The sequence below is a fragment of the Phocoena sinus genome, chromosome 14, assembly GCF_008692025.1.
Source record: "Phocoena sinus isolate mPhoSin1 chromosome 14, mPhoSin1.pri, whole genome shotgun sequence".
Taxonomy (NCBI): domain Eukaryota; kingdom Metazoa; phylum Chordata; class Mammalia; order Artiodactyla; family Phocoenidae; genus Phocoena; species Phocoena sinus.
Genome location: NC_045776.1, coordinates 40,183,857 through 40,202,098, shown reverse-complemented (window position 1 = coordinate 40,202,098; position 18,242 = coordinate 40,183,857). Strand labels below are relative to the sequence as shown.

At 43.6% G+C, this 18,242-nt stretch overlaps 1 protein-coding gene across 1 annotated transcript in view; it reads left to right on the top strand.

Moving 5' to 3' along the window:
• The first annotated feature begins 4,366 nt into the window (after positions 1 to 4,366).
• MAPRE2 (microtubule associated protein RP/EB family member 2) overlaps positions 4,367 to 18,242 on the top strand; it is a 164,332-nt gene continuing 150,456 nt past the window's right edge. The window contains exon 1 of the mRNA XM_032602450.1: positions 4,367 to 4,434. The gene's annotated coding sequence lies outside the window, so the exon portion shown is untranslated. The remainder of the gene's footprint in view (positions 4,435 to 18,242) is intronic.

Genomic DNA, 18,242 nt, shown 5'->3' with positions numbered 1-18,242 from the left:
ATCTTGGTAATGAACACATCCATCTCCATCTTACATGGTATTACTGATACATTTGTAAGTGGTTCACTGCAGCATATCTCTTGAGGTTATGATTTATACTTAGAGCACTATTACAGCTTAGCAAAGACTCAGAGTTAAAAATAAATCAGATAAAATGAAAAGGATTTGAGCAAACAATTTAAAATATTAATTGATAAACTCTACCTCTCCTTTTTAATCTCCCATGTTAGATATTTGTGGAAATGTGGGATTGAAGCTTTCAGAATATAGCCTTAGGAAGATACTGGTGTTATATAAAAATATTTATTTGGGAACTGTTTTATGAGAGGTAAATGTTTCAAAAGGGGTATCGCTGGGCTTCCCTGGTGGCGCAGTGGTTGAGAGTCCGCCTGCCGATGCAGGGGATGCGGGTTCGTGCCCCGGTCCGGGAAGATCCCACATGCCGCGAAGCGGCTAGGCCCGTGAGCCATGGCTGCTGAGCCTGCGCGTCCGGAGCCTGTGCTCCGCAACGGGAGAGGCCACAGCAGCGAGAGGCCCGCGTACCACAAAAAAAAAAAAAAAAAAAAAAAAAAAGGGGTATCGCTGATGGATGTGGACAGAGACAATGTAAAATTGTTGTGATCAAAGGCACTATTTTAGTGCCCAACAACATATTATAATATCCTATATCTGTACAGCATCTTAGAGTTTACAGCATTCATCAATGCTTTATCCTTTTTAGGCACGTGAAGCGTTGGGAGATGTAGGAAGCAAGTCTAGTTGACAGAATCTCTGTTCTTTAGGGAAAGAAGCCTGAAAGCTTATTGAAAACCATGATTTTATTTTATTCACATTGATGAGTGATTTTTTTCCCCTTGCTTATGGACTGATTTTTATACTCAGGGCTACATTTCAACATTCTCTTGAAGACAAGAACATTCTTTGTCAGGGCATAATTTGTCTCAGTCAATCATAGGAGAAATATGGGACAATTTGAAACTGCTAAAATATTTCCTTCTTGAGATACACATTCATTCCTCAAGTAGAGAATGACCAACAAAGTCAGCAAAATTTGCACATTTGCTTGTGTCAATGTAAGCTTACTTATTTAATGGTTGGTGTGTTCCTCAGGGTATAATCAAGATGTAAGATACTTCCCCGCTCCTGTGTGACAGAAGAGTTTGGATGATCAATTCCTGGAAAGACTGACCTTGACTAAATCATAAGGTGACCCTGACAGGCAGACAGAATTTCTCACTTATAAGTGTCTGTCTACATAATATCAATATTGTATCAAAACAGCAATGATGTTGTCTTCCCAAAGGCTCCACATGCAGCTTCCTCAAACTGGTAATCTACGCTCACCCTCTACTATAACTAGACTGTTTTCAGTTTAATTTTATCCCTAACCCTCCTATGTAGTAGTAGAATGGATTCCTATGGTAGACACTACTCATGCCCCCCAAGATTTCTACTTCCCCATTCCTTCTGAGCACATACCCCCTTAAAGTTAGGTAATGGCCATGCCCCTTCCTTTGACTGGGTGAAAGCATTTAAGGTTTGGTGCACAGTTTTCCATATTCTCTTCCCTTGCCATGGTGCTCATGGAGAGGTCACAGGAATGAAGCAGGCTAGATGGTGATTCACCCTGAGAGCTGCCCTGGAGACTCTGCATTGAGCGGGAAATTAATTTTTGTCATATGAAGCAAAGCCACTGAGATTTTGGTGGTGTCTGTCACAGCAGCATAATCTAGGCTACTCTGATGGGTGCAGTCTCCCACCTGATCAGTTCACCTTGATCACCATTTATGCAGCAGCCCACAGCAGCATATGTGGCTGTTATACTAGCGAGTGGTGTTTACACATGAGTTGGCCCCAGTCATTATTGAAGGAAAGTCTCACAGCAATATCTGGTAGCAGCAAGAAGGTAGCTGGAGCAATCATACTGTGTGAACCACACCCCTGCCAGGTCCATGAATTAGCACTGAGGGCTTTCCAATGCAAATGATCATCTTGATTTATTACTGAGGAGGTATCCATTTTATGAGAGGAGAGAGGAGTTTAATTTAGAACACACTGAAACTTCTAGGCTAGTGGGAAAATCAGTGGAAATGCCTAGCAAGTAATTGGTAATCCAGAAATGGAGCTTGGAAATGGGTCAAGAATGTGGGTATAGATTCAGAAGTAATCTCCACACACTTGAAAGTTGAAAATAAGATAGAAATAAAATTTCCAAGGGAAATAGCAGAAAGTGAGAAAAATAAAAAGCCAAGAAAAGAGTCTTAGGAAACAGTGATATGGGGACGGGCAGAGAGAGGAGAAGCAAAGAAGGGAAATATGGGAATTATGATGACAATACCCATTCATTTTGAAAGCTAAGAATACCATATCTTCATTAATAAATTCATTTCCAGTTAAATTTCAAGGTTTTTAATGAGGATAAAAAATGTACTACTCCGTAATAATCCATTTACTACCTCGGAGATTAAAATAGATTACCCATCCGACAGGCACCTGGACATTATCTGTAATAAAAAGCAAAATGATTTTTTAATTCAATGTTCCAGAACTCATTTATCAAGATTTAGAGTTTTTCAGAAGAAACAGAAGAACTTTTAAACATGTGTGATTTGCTCTGCATTATGGTTGTTCATTTATTTAACAAACTTATTCTACACATCTGGTGGTGCTAGGTGCCCTTGGGCATAGAGTACTTAGCCTCGGGCAGGCTGCCTCATCCCCTGAGCCCATTTCACACACTGCTCCCCCTGCTGGTATGTTGGACTTTGTGCCAGCTTTGCTCCCGCAAGGATGCCCCCAAGAGCTAATTAGCTAACGTTTGTTAAACCCTAGGTTTGTGTGCCAGGCACTACACTAGGTGCTTTAAATGGGTTTTCTCACTTAATCTTCAAGATTGAGTTGGAGCATCCCTATTTTACAGCTGTGGAGGCTTAAGTGTTAAGAAACTTGCCTAGGGACTTCTGTGGTGGTCCAGGGGGTAAGACTCCGCACTCCCCATGCAGGGAGCCCAGGTTCCATCCCTGGTCAGGGATCCCACATGCATGCCGCAACTAAGAGTTCGAATGCTGCAACTGAAGATCCCGCATGCTGCAAATAAGACCTGACACAGCCAAATAAATAAATAAATATTTTTAAAAGAAGGAAGGGAGGGAGGGAGGGAGGAAGGAAGGAAGGAAGGAAGGAAGAAAAGAAACTTGCCTAAAGTCACAAAGCTATTAAGTGGTGCAGTCATGACTCAAAATAGGCTGGCCAACGCCAAAAGGGTGCTCTGAACCTTGCTACTCAAAAGTGTGGTCCTCAAACCAGCAACACTGATGTTACCTAAGAGTTTGCAAAAATACAGGCTCTCAGGTCCAACCTCAGACCCACTCAAACAGAATTTGGTTTTAACAAGGCCCCCAGATGATCCCTCTGCACATTAAAGTTTGGGAAGCACAGAGCAAAGTCACTCCACTCTGCAGACTTCACTTTAATGGATGCTGGGGAGATGGGGACAAGCTTTCTCCTGAGCTGCAATTTGGGGGAGAACAAAGGTATATGTGTGTTCTCCAAGGGCAAAAGGAAGGATTCAGACAACAGGTTCTTGCAGTTTCAAACACTGGAGATCAGCAACAGTCAGGACCACTTCCAAAAGCAGCAGATACGGAGCTGGGTCCTGAAGCCAGAACATTTTCTCAATTCATTTCATTAAAACTCCGTGTGCTCTTCCAAATGGACAAGTGCCCACATCAATAATCTGGAGTTAGCGCCTCCAGCCTGATTCCATTTTCCAAATAGAATCCAGATATCAACCAGCACCAGCAAGCAGATTTCAAACCTCAGTAGAACTTGCTATTATTTATTACATTGTTTATCATATTGTTCAGCTTAGAATTGCCTAGTTTAATTAATAATGTTCAGGACAAAACTAGTTTGCTCCGCAGTATCCATTGTTCCCCAGGTATGAGTACAAACACTTGGTGTAAAAAGCAGATGCAAGCCGGTTGGTGTGCAGGCCCCCAGTTACAGGTACTTAATTCAGGGTGTGGGGTCGCCTCTTAAGTCCCCTTTCTGAGCCGCGCCGGCCTCCTCCCTCTCGGCTGTGGCCCAACAGTTCGGCTCCTTTCACCGGCTGCCACTTTATTCCTTGTCACCAACCCACTCTGGCTTCCCAGGGCCCTAACCAGAGTTAGGGACTGACCCGCCGGCGGGTCGCCTCCGACCTGCCCAGGCCTGTCGGCGGCGGCGGCGGCGGTCCCCACCTGCACCCCGCCCCCCCCCCCCCCGGGAAGGGGTGGCCCTGGCCGGGCTGTCACGGGTGGCCCCGCCGGGCGGCGGCGGTGGCAGACGGCGAGTCACGTGTGGCGGAGGGGGCGGAGCGCGACCGGCCGGGTGGGTGGAGAAAACAAAGCCCCCAGCTGTCAGTAGAGGAAGGAGGCGACGGCGCCGGAGCAGGTGAGTCAAGTGCATTTAAAGCGGTACCGCCCTGGCGCACCCGGACACCCCTAGTCCTGGCGCAGTCCCTCCCAGGTCAGACGCTGGCCGCGCCTCCTTCCGCCGCCTGGGGGCTGCAGTCCGCCAGTCGCTCAGCCGGCGGGACCGGGGGTCTCCAAACCCAGCAAGAAGTTGTGCAGGGGGTGGCGCCGGGGCCCCTGGGTGTGCATCCGCTGCGCTCCTGCGGGCCACATCCCTCCTTCGGGGCCCCAGAGCTGCGCACCCCGGGAAAGGGGAGGGAATCAGGGCTGCCACGCTGGCAGAGGCAAAGTGGACCGGCTCGGGGGGTGAGAGCCGGGCTGGCCAGGACTCTTGGCGCTGGAGAAGGAGGGGGGTCTTGCGAGTGCGCACCCGTAGCGCGCGGACCTCAAGGCAACGGAGTTGGGGCGCGGGGACTGAGAACTAGGGGCGCTGGCAGGGGCTGTGCGCTTCGGGGCAGACCAGGAAGTGCAGCGCACGGGCGACAGCCGGCTGGGGATCAAACTTTGGACCGCCCCCCCGCCCCCAGCCCAGCTGCCTCCCCCAGGGCTTCTCCAGCGAAGAGCAGCCCCACCTCTCCATTCCGACTCCGGTTCCCGCCTGTGCTCCCGGCGCCCGGGACGTGGGAGCCGGATGGGTGGGAAAGAGAGCGGGTTATTATTCTGATCTCAAGTGGTTTTCAGCAAGGAGCACCCTGCGCTCAGGGCGGGAGCAATTCAGCGACTCCCCATTCTGTTTAAGTAAGAAATTCTTCAGTCCACCCTTCAAAGGACTGGGCAGTGACCACAAATCCCACAAAGGGCGGGCAGGAGGGGTGGGCACAGAAAGACCCTCCCTTCTGAACCCGGAGCGCTCGGTCATGCAGACTTTGAGACCCCGAAAGGGCCAGTGGACTAGGTCACCCCTTGAGTCACTTTGCCAGTCCCGTGCCAAGGGCCGCCCAGTGCAGAGGGCAGAGCTGTAACCTCGGAGGCAGGGGCGTTGCAGCTCAGGAGGAGCCTTTGTCTTAACCCCCGGACCCCTTCTGCTAGTCCTCGCTGGGTCAGTAGCGCGTAGAGTAATTAATATTCCAAACATTAGCCGTCCCTTCGCCCGGGCACCACCCAACACTGCTGTACCCTCCCTGCGGGTTTCTCCATCTCTTGCGCACATCCTCTTCTTTTCCAAAAACATGGTATGTGGTCCAGACCCGCTAGGCAAGAAGAGGTTACTAAACGCACTGTAGTGCAGTCACGTAAAATCAAGGGTTAAGTGTTCAAACCTGCACCCGCCCGCCCGAGAGGAGACGGAAGAACTTTCTTGATTAGCATAGTATCTGCCCTGGGGGCCGCACTGCGACGCGGCGGGTCGGTCCCAGCGAGGTGAAGAGTGCAGTCCCCTCTCGACTGAGGTTTGACGCAGCACCTGCTTCCAATCTGAAGGACCCGAGCCTTCCAACTTTGCCGAACAATACACTGTGGAATGAAACAGAACAGAGATCAGAAGGTAACCGAAAGAATAGCAACGTTTGAGATGCTTCGCTTAAGCACTAAATTTAGCTTAGTTTTTAGCAAGGGTGGGGGGCAGGGGCAGGGGTCCTTGCCAACCTTCCATTCCGGAAATGACCCTTGCTTTGCTAGCGTTCTTTGCTGCCAAATTAATTAAGATACCGGTTAGGGGCTGTCAATAGATCTCCAAGATAGGGGGGTTGGGAACCCACCGAGTGGTCGTTAGGTAAGCTCAACTGGCAAGTTTCACTTGCGTGGGAAGAACAATGCTTCTTCAACGCAAAGGTTCCCAAATTTTGCTGCCCGGGGAACTTTGAAAAATCCTGATGTCCATATCTCATCCCAAACCATTTAATTAGACTGTTTTGAGATGACAGTGAGGTTTGGAGTTGTTGTTGTGGTGTGTTGCGGTGTGTGTGTGTGTGTGTGTTAATCTCCAGGTGATTTCATTGTGCAGCCAAATTTGAGAACCAGTGAGGCAAGGGCAGAGTTCAGTGGCCGGCAGCCGCAAGCTGCAAGACAAGATGCCAGTTTAACTACCTGGGTGGGTGGGGAAAACCACGCTGAAACTGGAATGCTGTTGACCAATGCCTGGGGTCGCGGGGACTGTCATCTGGCAGCTTGGCTGGCGGTGGTACCTGCCACATCATTTTTCACCCTCTCAGCCTAGGGTCTGGTTCTTAGTGGAAAGATCGAAGTTCACTGTCAGTGCCTGGTTTCTGCACGGTTGTTAAGGATACGGGAGAAACTTCATTCCAGAGGTGATTCACGTGTAGCAGGCAGTGGGAAAACCCAGGAGAAACTAACTTGGAGCAGCCTGGTGAGTCAGAAGCCTGCACTCAAAGGCGGATCCCGAGAATAGGAAGTAATTACATGGAGTAGCTTATTGACACCCACTACTCCACTCCTTTGAAAGCACTTTTGAATATGTGATCAGAATCTGTTTGCTTGTTTGAGCCGCTCCCTTTCCCAGCACTGTAAAACACAAAGCCAACTAGATAGACGTCTTGTAATTTCCTTGGTGGGAGGCATGTAGAAAAAAAAAATGTTGCAAAGTAGTTTGGGTTATTTCAATTATGCGAAACAGAGAGGATGAATTTGCAAAACAAATTTTGTATACAAAAAAGTCAAGTAACTGTTTGATTACACATTCAGAGGTAGATTAAAGAATCTATTTAAATAGAAATGGTTACATCTAACATTTTACGAGGAATCTTATTAACCGAAGGTCTCTTGCTTAAAAATAAATCATCCTCAGGCATGATCCTAATAAGATAGCCTATTTAGAGATGTACACAGTTTATGAAATACTTATTTTTATTACTATTAACTTCAGTTATCTCTCTTTTCCTCATTATTCTTTATATCATCATAACTCTCTTGCCTAAACGCTTTCTTCTGCATCCTCAGTTTCTTTAAGGGGGAACAACCATGCCTAGCACATAGCAAGCATTCAATATCATCAGCTGTTGAACTTTATTTGAACCCCTCATAACACCTATGTACCCTGCTTGGTATTCCGTTATCTAGAAGGGGCCTTTAATGTCTACAGCCCCTATAGCACAGAGCACAGTCCTTTTGTGTTTGTACTGAACATTATCAGAAGGTAGGGAGAATATTTATAAGCAAAGCATCCTGAATACATTCGTTTTTATTTTTTTCCAAGATAGACATTCTGGATATGTAGGAGCCAAAGTTCTGTTACCGTTCTTAAGAGCCATAAAATGGTAGCTCATTTGTTTGCTTACATTTTTACATAAAACAATTTAGCATCCTGAGAATAACTAATAATTGTTATAATACTTAACTACACTCTCATGGATCCAAGATTCACTTCATGAAAATTTCACTCTCTACCCATTATTATGGAAAAAACACGTATTTTTTCCAAAAGGAACTAATTAAGCTAGGAGAGTTATTTCAGAGTAGGATAAATGGCAGATTCATAGACAGCTTTTATTGTCTTCTACCTACATTAAAAATAGCACAAATATATTTAAATATCCAGCATATTTAAAAATGGAAATTTGGATGTATTCCTTGCTGGATACCAGCAAAAATAAGTGTTAATAAGAATTTCCAAAAGCCAAAATGATGTAAATGAACCCGTTCTTATTTCTGTGTAGCTGAGAAAATTCTCTGGGAATGCACTTCTGAAATTTCAACTTCTCTTAGGGAAGGTGTAAGATACTGAAAGGCTGAAACATAGTCTAGAAAAATGGTACTAATTCAGATAAATCAGAAACTGTTCATGAGAGGATAGTACAAACCTAGCTTTGTGATATTTACAAGTAGCCCAAGAGGGTGAGGTACAAAGAAAGGGTATAGCCTCAACTTTAGAAGCGCTGAAGTTTTTGAGAACAGATGAGAACCACCCAGTCTTATTACCTTAAATTTATACAGCCCATTGATCTTATTAACCTATCAGGGCCTAAACACAGTTGGGTAGATAGTATTCCTATGTGCCAAATAGCACAGGTCCAGAAATTAAATGATCTTCAAAGTGGGGAGAAATCTGGAGCCCTCACTCCTTTTCCAGGGTCTGGTCTATCATCCTGTTATTTCTTGACTAGCTTTGATGTAATCTTGTCTGGAGGTTTTGGGTAGGCAAGCTCAGTTCTAATTATATCATCCCTTCTTAAAGTAGGAGAAACTCTTCACCTATATCATGCTCTCATTTATTCTCAAATTATCAACCTTTGAACTAGGCCAACCCCAAACAACTGGAGCCACATCGTTGGCTTCTTATCCAGATAAGCAAAGTAAGAATTTTTAACTTGTATGAGGGTTCTTAAATGTTAGTCATATCATCCAGCAAAAGCGTAAATGCCCGGTACAGCATCTTTACTAAATAGTCCTTCAACTGGTGCTTCACTGTCCCTTCACAGGAGGCTCTCAGCAGCATTCACTTACTGGAGACCACGAAGAACACACCCAACTCTTTTTCATGTTCACCTGCAACCATCCTGAGCGTTTAAAGTGAATTTATTCTCCTTAATCAGGACAATCTGGCTAAAGTATTTCAAATGTGTTAATTGCACAAGATTTTTGCTCCAGATCTATAACCACAGATTTTAAGAGAAGTATTCAGAATTGTGGTTTGTTACACCACAGCCTCATAGAATAGAATTATCGGTAAATTTGCTTCCAACAAACCGAATAATCTACACACTTCAGAAAGGACTACTGACAAACTTCATGCAATGGCATTAAGCTTAGGTTGAGTTGAAACCCGTGAGTCGATCAACAGATCAGGAAACTCGATCAGGGATCAGCCATCTATGACCCAATGTCTCTTTTTGTATAGCCTATGAATTAAGATTGGTTTTTGTATTTTTTAATGGCTGAAAATAGAGCAAAAGAAGAAAAACATTTGTGGACCGTTGAAAATTATGTGAAATTCAAATTTAAGTGTCCAAAATAGTTTTGTTGGACTACAGTCCTACTTACTCACATATATGTTGTCCGTGTCTGCTTTTGTGCTGCTGCATGGAATGGAATAGTTGCACCGAAGACTGTATGGGCCACAACACCTGAAATATTTACTGAATATTTACAGTCAAGGTTTGCAGACCGTGGGTTTATTCCAACTCAATACACTTCTGTTTTAAATGAGAATTTGCTCACTGAAAACCTTGGTATTTTTTCAGTTTTTTCCCCTTTAGAGAAGGGGAAAATTTTTGTTTCCAAACATAGGTCAACTAATCTCCAAAGTTAGTTTAGTTTCACATTCCCCTTTTCTGTGTATTTATTCCCCTGTTGAGAATATTTGCAAAAGCAGTACATTTCTAAATAATATGTGAATTTTAGTGATGTGGTCAGCCGTAAAACTTCTGAACCTAAACAGCCCAAACAGTGCAATACTAACTTACGTCGAGCTACATCACTGTTTCCAGAGCTCTAGAAAATAGGAAAACATACCCTTGACAACAAGCCCATGGTCACACTTGCCTCAATTCTTTAGCCGTAGAAACTTCCTTTTCCTCCACCCTAGGAGGGCGTTTGTATTCTTATTTGGTTTAGTATATTAATGCATAATTTGAGGATCTATTCAGATTTAGATGTTTTTCACTGACTGTCACTTCATACACTTAAAACATGATGTGGAAACTTGCTGCTTTGGGAAATAGCACCACTCTTCTAAAGTATACATTTAAGGTAAATTGCTTGCTACTTACAAAAGGCAATGATCATTAGGTAATAAGCAGACATACATAGTCACTTCTATCACTAAAGGCTGACAGTATGCCATGGACAATTTAGTTTGAAATTTCTAAATTCAAAAACAGATCAATTAGGATCCAGAAATTCAAATTATATGCCTTCTGCTCAAGGCTGGACAGATTACTCTTAAGATTCTAGAAGGAATATTTGAAAGGACAACTACATTGATAGGAACTTGTCTTAATTTTTTACTGTAAGTGTTGCCTCATCAAATATCCTTCAGTTAAGAGAACTTCCTCTTTTTGATGACTTGTTAATGTCACAGGCTATTTGCAAGTGAGTTTCACTTAGATTAATAGAGCAATTTTAAGGGTTATATATAATTTGTGTCCTCTTCATCTCTTCCAGAATCAGTACACCTGCAATTTAGAGACCAAAAAAATCAAACATTGCATTATAAGTAATGTAAATTTTGAGGTGCCTGAGGTCAGGTAAATCATTTCTGAAAACTAAAACAGATTGTAAGTGTATTTAATCCCATCCTAGGGCTATTGGTAGTAATGGCTTGTAGGTAACTAACTTCCAAGGTAACTTAACCCACTAGTGTTCCTGACAGGAGTAATTGGGGAAGGGGAGGAGGGAGACGACAGAAGACAGATTGTCTAACTCCTGTGCTGACTGGGTAAGGAACTAGTCCAAGTGAAATTAACTTTCCACCCTTATCATCATTTAGATTTCACTAAATTTTTTTATGAAATACATTTTGTTTGATATAGTGTCTGCCGTACATATACCACTCATAGTTCTCTCCAAAGTAGTTCCTAAAATTAGGAACTAATTGGATTGACTATATTTTTACCAGAATAGGGAATTCATAATTGTCAATTGCTTAAGCAGGGGCAAAACACTCAGAAGCATTTTGCTAACACACAAAACTTGGTTCTAACTTAGAGTTAATCATAAACATCATGGCAGGAATGCTATTGATATTTAAAGTCAGTAGAAGGGAAAATAAGCAAGAAAAGGCAGCTGGAAAATGAGGTAATTCCTGTTTTTTTTGCTAAAGTATCTGAAACTTTTTATTGGCTGTCATACTTAAAAGTGAAATCAGAGGACTAAATTACCGTCTTTAAAAGCTGGTAAAGTCGGCTTTCAGCAACTGATAAGCAAGAAGGGAGAGAGTGCCTGCAATCACCTTACACTTTCCTTCCTTCGAAAATAATGTTAAATCTAACCACCCTGCCAAAATGTGATGTATTAAGAACTTCTCATGAGTGTAAGAAACCACTATCTCCATTTTCCCACTGAGCATCTTCAGTTCTCCAGAAGTGGAAAAGACAGGCAACTAGAAGAAACACTTTCCTGCTTTGCACCACCTGGTCCTTCCCCAGAAAGGAAGCTATTGATATAAGACTCCTGTTAGCTTCACTTCCAGCTTGCCCTCTATCGTGATTTTTTTTAAGTGTGGTCTTTTGGGCACAAATCTCTTAAAAGGAATTCCCATGAATCAACAGCTGTAATAGCCAAGTACTCCATGTGGTATTGCCAAGTCCAGAAAGCAATTCTCTGTGCAGCTGGAATGTTTAAGCAACACTGTCAGTGGGTCTGTTAATTCATCATCCCAGCATCTGGCTCCCTTAACACCTAAATGTAAGTTAGAATCTAGGGTATGTTTTTAGCAATGGTTGCTGCATAAAACACAGGATGCCCAGTTAAATCTGAATTTCAGATTAACAATGATTTTTTTTTTTAGTATAAGTATGTCCCATATATTGCATGGGGTATTCTCATACTGAAAAAATTAATCTTTTATCTAAATTTCAAATTTAACTGGGCATCCCATCTTTTTGATGGTGGTTGATTGAGGTTTTGTTTTATTTTTGTTTTCTCTTTTTGTTTTTGCTAAATTTTACAATCCTACTTTTATCTCATAATCTCAAAATGACTAGCTTTCCTGGTCTGTAAAATATCTGATCCGAGACTCTATTTCTGGGTTAATAAAATATCTGAGCTGCCTTCACCTGCTAAAGAGAAAACTAAAGCCATTATCGGAAGTTTTCTGCACATTTTGCTTAATTAAGAAGGGAAATAAAAAGTAAAGCCAGATCTCGAAAATTAGCAATTTTTTATTTGTAAGATATCTTAAGGTACTTTCTATTCTTTCACAGACCTTTTAATAAAGTAGATACTTTAATGGGTAAATTGTTAGCTCAAGTGGGGTAATGTGAGAAACCCATCAACCATGACATTGTTGATTGAAGTTCAATCTCAGGTGATTCCCATGATGCCTTGCTAGTCAAGTGAGATCCTGGGACCTGTAGCATCAGCATCTCCTGGGATGCCTTGAAATGCAGAATTTGGGGCTCCACCCCAGACCTTCTCAATCAGGATCTTCACTTTAACAAGATCCATAAGTGATTCGTATACACCTTAAAGTTTGAGAAGCCCTGAAGTAAAGGATCCACTTTTTCACCATAAATTGGTCTTTATGTTTAATATCACGTTGCAATAATCCTTAAGAAACTGTTTCTTTTAACACACAGGAAGGAATGGTTTATTTTGATCAAATATCTTCAAGATAGGCAACTATTGTATTTCTATTTTATTCATATGAAAATTCTAAATGACCATTTCTAATATTGTTTCATAATGAGCATATGTAATAAAATAAGACAAATGTAAGTTTAAAGAAGACTCACTAGAACTAATTCAACAGCCTATTAAAACATTCTGGGTTGCCCTTGAATGAATTAGGTGACAAATAGTTCCTGGCCCTCAAATCACCAATAAATCTTTTTCGTGCTTTTTTACTTCATTTATTGCAACTTACATAAGAATATTTGTAATCCAACACCACACATTCATGATATCCCTAGGTTCCTCTAAAGCTGAACAAAGGATACAGTTTGGAGCTATGGCAAATTCCAAACTACACTTATGAAATTCTAAGTTTTAAAAAGTAATTTTAAAAGTCCCATAGATCTTAATCCCTTTTGAGTTCAATAACCTTCCTTCTCTATGCTTGCCTGCTTGTTTTTTAGATGTTATAGGGTTGTATCATAGAAAGAATTAGAGATGTTGGAGCGAGAACATCAGAAGGCCTGATGTTTATAACCAGTTCTGCAGCTGACGGGACTTGGTGATTTTGGAGACCTTAACATCCTTCATCACCATCCCTCAAACTGTTCCTCATCTGTCAAATAGAGACTGTGGGGTCTGAAATTGTCTCACAAGGTTCTTTTTTATATATATAAATTTATTTAATTGTTTTTGGCTGCCTTGGGTCTTCGTTGCTGCACGCAGGCTTTCTCTAGTTGTGGCGAGCGAGGACTACTCTTCGTTGCGGTGCGTGGCTTCTCATTGCGGTGGCTTCTCTTGTTGCAGAACACGGGCTCTAGGCGTGTGGGCTTCAGTAGTTGTGGCACACGGGCTCAGTAGTTGTGGCTCACGGGCTCTAGAGCGCAGGCTCAGTAGTTGTGAGTCACAGGCTTCGTTGCTCCGCGGCATGTGGGATCTTCCTGGACCAGGGATCGAACCCGTGTCCCCTGCATTGGCAGGCGGATTCTCAACCACTGCGCCCCCTGGGAAGCCCCACAAGATAATTTTATGTGTGGGTTTTCGTGATGACTGTTGTGTATGGTGCTGTGGTCATATGATTTGTTTAGTGACCTGCTTCAGACATGGCTGGCCGTTGACTAAATATTACATGATGTGGTTTCCTACAACACGCCTGATCTGGAAGAAAGGTGGTAGTCATTTTAACGGTGCCATCTATGGAACCATCGAGCACATATCTCATAGACATGCAGCTTGATGTCCATGGCCAGCACAACTCTCCCTTCTTCGCCACAGAAACTTAAAGTTCTCCTCCTGGCTGGGGACAGCGACGTGTCCTGGGGAACCAAGCAATGAATTCCTTATCAGGGTACCACTCATGGCTCTGTGAAGTCAAATGACACAAGGCTCTTTCCTGCCAGAATCCTATACAATTCCTCCTGCATTATTTTCCCCAGGAAAAATTTACTAATGGGTTATAAAAACGCATTTCAGTATTTTTAATTAACTTTTAAAATAAAATATTATTCCTTTGAAAACACGTTTTTATGTTGTCATCATAAGCACATCGCTATATAATTGTTGTAATCAGTTATTAAGTAGCTTGGTGTCAAACAATCACATAATCCAAGATTGGAAGAAGCTGCCTGGTCATTTTGTTAAAGGAACCCCAGTGCAGAATTCTACCCACCCCCCGCAGCCCATGGAGGAGAAACTCATTTGTTTTGTTGTTGTTTTAATAAATTCAGTACAGAAACAAATTCACTAGTGAGGGTCTGAAGAAGATGAGGGAGGGGCGTGAGGGGAAGCACTTCTCATCTTACCACCTTCATGCAACTATCACAAATCTATTTTTATTTTTGTGCAAAGCTCTTATTGTCTGTGTTCGCATTCAACCGTATTTCACCTGAAATTTTCCTTAGCATGTTGAATGTTGTTTCCCATATTCAACAGTGTTTCTAGCTTCAGTGTCTTGGCACGCTCCTCTGCCTGGGATGCCTTGCCTGGGATGCGTTTTCCAGCCTTTGTCTTACCACAGGTGTTAATCCTTTTAGGTCCCCACCCCTCAAAGTGTTCTCCCGGGACCAGTGGAGCATCTTATAAATGCCCAAGCTCAGGCTCCACCCCAGACATTCTCCATCAGAATCTTTCCTTTAATAAGATCCACAGGTGTCATTGTTGTGGGTTAAATCTGAGAAACATTGTTCTGGAAAGTCTTTCCTAAGCTCCTAACCGTTGCTTCCCACCACCTCCCGCTGGTCCTCCCATCCAGGACAAGTTAGGTGGATCCTTGCGGTTGCCCTTTAATTCCCCCCACGTGGGCCTCCCCAGCACATAAACTGGTTGGAGACGGTGATGGATGCGTAGTCATCGCCACATCCCCGGGTCCTGGTGCAGCACTTGACATGTAAGAGTTTTATATTTGGAATTGTTTCATTGTTTTCCAACACCACTGCTTTCGCAGATGAAGAAATGCAGAATTAAGTTTTTCTTCCTACTGGGAAATGGGGTACTCAGGTAGGGCTCTCTTGGCCATTGGCCTGCAGTTTGGGGGTCCCGTTTGTTGCAGTCTTTACTATGGAAAACTTATGGGATGGGGGATGATTCTCTGTCTGCAAGTAATTTCTGAAAGCCCACTGCTGGAACTTTCTTTCTTTTACTTAAAATATTAATATCTATTAAACACCAACACCTCTGAGAGGAATCGCGCTTTACCCTCGGTATGAAGGTGGAGCATCTGGCAGGTCTGGGTAAGTGTTTAGCGAGAGACAGATACTGGTTGTCTGACGGGAGAAGAAACGGAACACTAGTAGGTGATAGAAAAGATGGTGGAATGCTGCAAAACAACGTCTAATTCTGACAGATGCTACAATAGTTTTGTCTTGAATCATAACGCTTTTCCATTTTAAAAAAATCACATTTTTTAATCTATAAAAATCTCAGGGGCTTCACTGGTGGCGCAGTGGTTGAGAGTCCGCCTGCCGATGCAGGGGACATGGGTTCGTGCCCCGGTCCGGGAAGATCCCACATGCCGCAGAGCGGCTGGGCCCGTGAGCCATGGCCGTGAGCTGCGCGTCCAGAGCGTGTGCTCCGCAACAAGAGAGGCCACAACAGTGAGAGGCCCGCGTACTGCAAAAAAAAAAAAAAATCTCAGGTTGGACTTTTCTTCCCCATCCTGCATCTCATCTATAACAAATTTCATCCACCCCCTACATTCAGAGCAAAACTAAACTGCTACCCTGGCGATTTTTCTTTGCAAATGTTTGTTTTTAAACTGTAGACAAAGTGCAGGTACATCTATACCGATGTTTCTAAACTCACATTCAAACTAAGCAACACCTGAAGCATGGGGAGCTTTTTTTTTTTGCGGTACGCAGGCCTCTCACTGTTGTGGCCTCTCCCATTGCGGAGCGCAGGCTCAACGGCCATGGCTCACGGGCCCAGCCGCTCCGCGGCATGTGGGATCCTCCCGGGCCGGGGCACGAACCCGTGTCCCCTGCATCGGCAGGCAGACTCCCAACCACTGCGCCACCAGGGAAGCCTGAGGCTGCTGTTTTGAAGTAGCAGGAAACTGATTAAGGCTTTGGAATCAAACTGTACCCAGAAACAAGGAACATCTGTCCTGCAGGGCTATTGTTCGTCATATTTGAAAGGAACGAGAGGCTCCTGGTACTGCTTACCAACAGCTCTCACAATTAGCCACACAGACCACAAGGAGTATAATTATGTCCAAGAATGTGTGGGACTTCCGTGGTGGCGCAGTGGTTAAGAATCCACCTGCCAATGCAGGCGACACGGGTTCGAGCCCTGGTCCGGGAAGATCCCACATGCCGCGGAGCAACTGTGCACCAAAACTACTGAGCCTGTGCTCTAGAGCCTGCAAACCACAACTACTGAGCCCGTGTGCCACAACTACTGAAGCGTTGCCCACTGCAACAAAGAGTAGCCCCCGCTCGCCACAACTAGAGAAAAGCCTGCGTGCAGAAACAAAGACCCAATGCAGCCAAAAATAAATACATTTATTAAAAAAAAAAGAATATGTGGCTTGCCCCGCCCGCCTTGGGAGTCTAGCCCTGTACTTACGCATCACCACGGACACCAACTCCAGAGGAATGGTGAATCCGAGTTAGGTTTATCCCTTGTGGAAGAGTGTATGAGGTTGTCTTTCTGTCCCAAACTGCTTACCTGGGTGTCTGTGATGATACTATTCATGGTAATTTGCCCAGACTTTGGACGTTGGGTGGGGTTTGTAAGTCATTTGATGCCTTCAGAGTGTACCTTGTTGAGTAATCTGACGCAGGTGAGCCATGCAGGATGGGCAGAACAATCGTGTGTTCTACATGCTGTAACATCAAGCCTAGGTCCATTTGAGTCATATTTTCCCGTGGTAGTTGTGGCCCATCCCAGAGGAAAGCGATTTTTAACATATCCTTGTGAGGCTTGGTGGCGTTTTAAGGGTTGCTCTTGGATTCTGAAAGCTATGTGCATTTTTTGTTTGTTTTTCACATTTGGGGGGTTTGTTTTAAAATGTTAAATAACCTTGTTACTAACCTTGGACTTTGATTATGTTAATAATTTTGTATGAATTTGGTTGAGAGAGTTTTACACCTTGATTTCTCTATCCGAAAAATGATACAAATGTTTGTTACTAATGATCATGAGTAGAGGCTCTAGAGATTAAAACATTAAAAGAGTAAGTTAAAATTATTCCAGATATGAAGAACCAGAAAGGTGATAAACAAAGAAGCAGCAGCAACAGCTACCAAAATATTCAAAAGAAAAGTAAACCTGAGTTAAGACCAAAAAAATGGTTGTCTCTAATTAACCTCCTATTCAAACAAGGATCTTCTCTTAAAATCTTTGCAAGTTAGGCATAACTTTGTCCTTATTGTTTTTTTTTGTTTTTTTGCGGTACGCGGGCCTCTCACTGTTGTGGCCTCTCCCGTTGTGGAGCACAGGCTCTGGACGTGCAGGCTCAGTGGCCATGGCTCACGGGCCCAGCCGCTCCGTGGCATGTGGGATCTTCCCAGACCAGGGCACGAACCCGCGTCCCCTGCATCGGCAGGTGGACTCTCAACCACTGCGCCACCAGGGAAGCCCTGTCCTTATTGTTTTTATTATTAACAATAAGTCAGTTTAAACTGATTGTCAGAGGACCTGGTTCTCGTCCCAGTTCTGCTCAAAGGGCAATCCAAAACAGCTCAACTCACCTGTGGCCCCAACTCATCAGTAAAGAGGGGCTCTTGTCTTTAACTTATCCTTTCCCCATAAGATATCCCAGTGCTCTGAAAGGTTGTTGTTAATCCAGCTTTCTTAGAATACAATACCGTAGAAAATGCACCTAGGACTGTATTTTCTTTTTCCTCTGGAGAATCTACACATTGTTCAAAACATGAGGAAAATAGTTTTGATAATCCACTAGCACATCGAATGATCGAGTTAAGTCGTAACAGGCGGATGCAGTGGTAAGATTCAAACTTCCACTTAACATACAGAGAATGCCATTGCAGCTCACCAAAATAGGAAAGCAATGGGATTTCTAGCAGAGCAGATGCATTTTATAAAGCATCCACTCGGAAACCC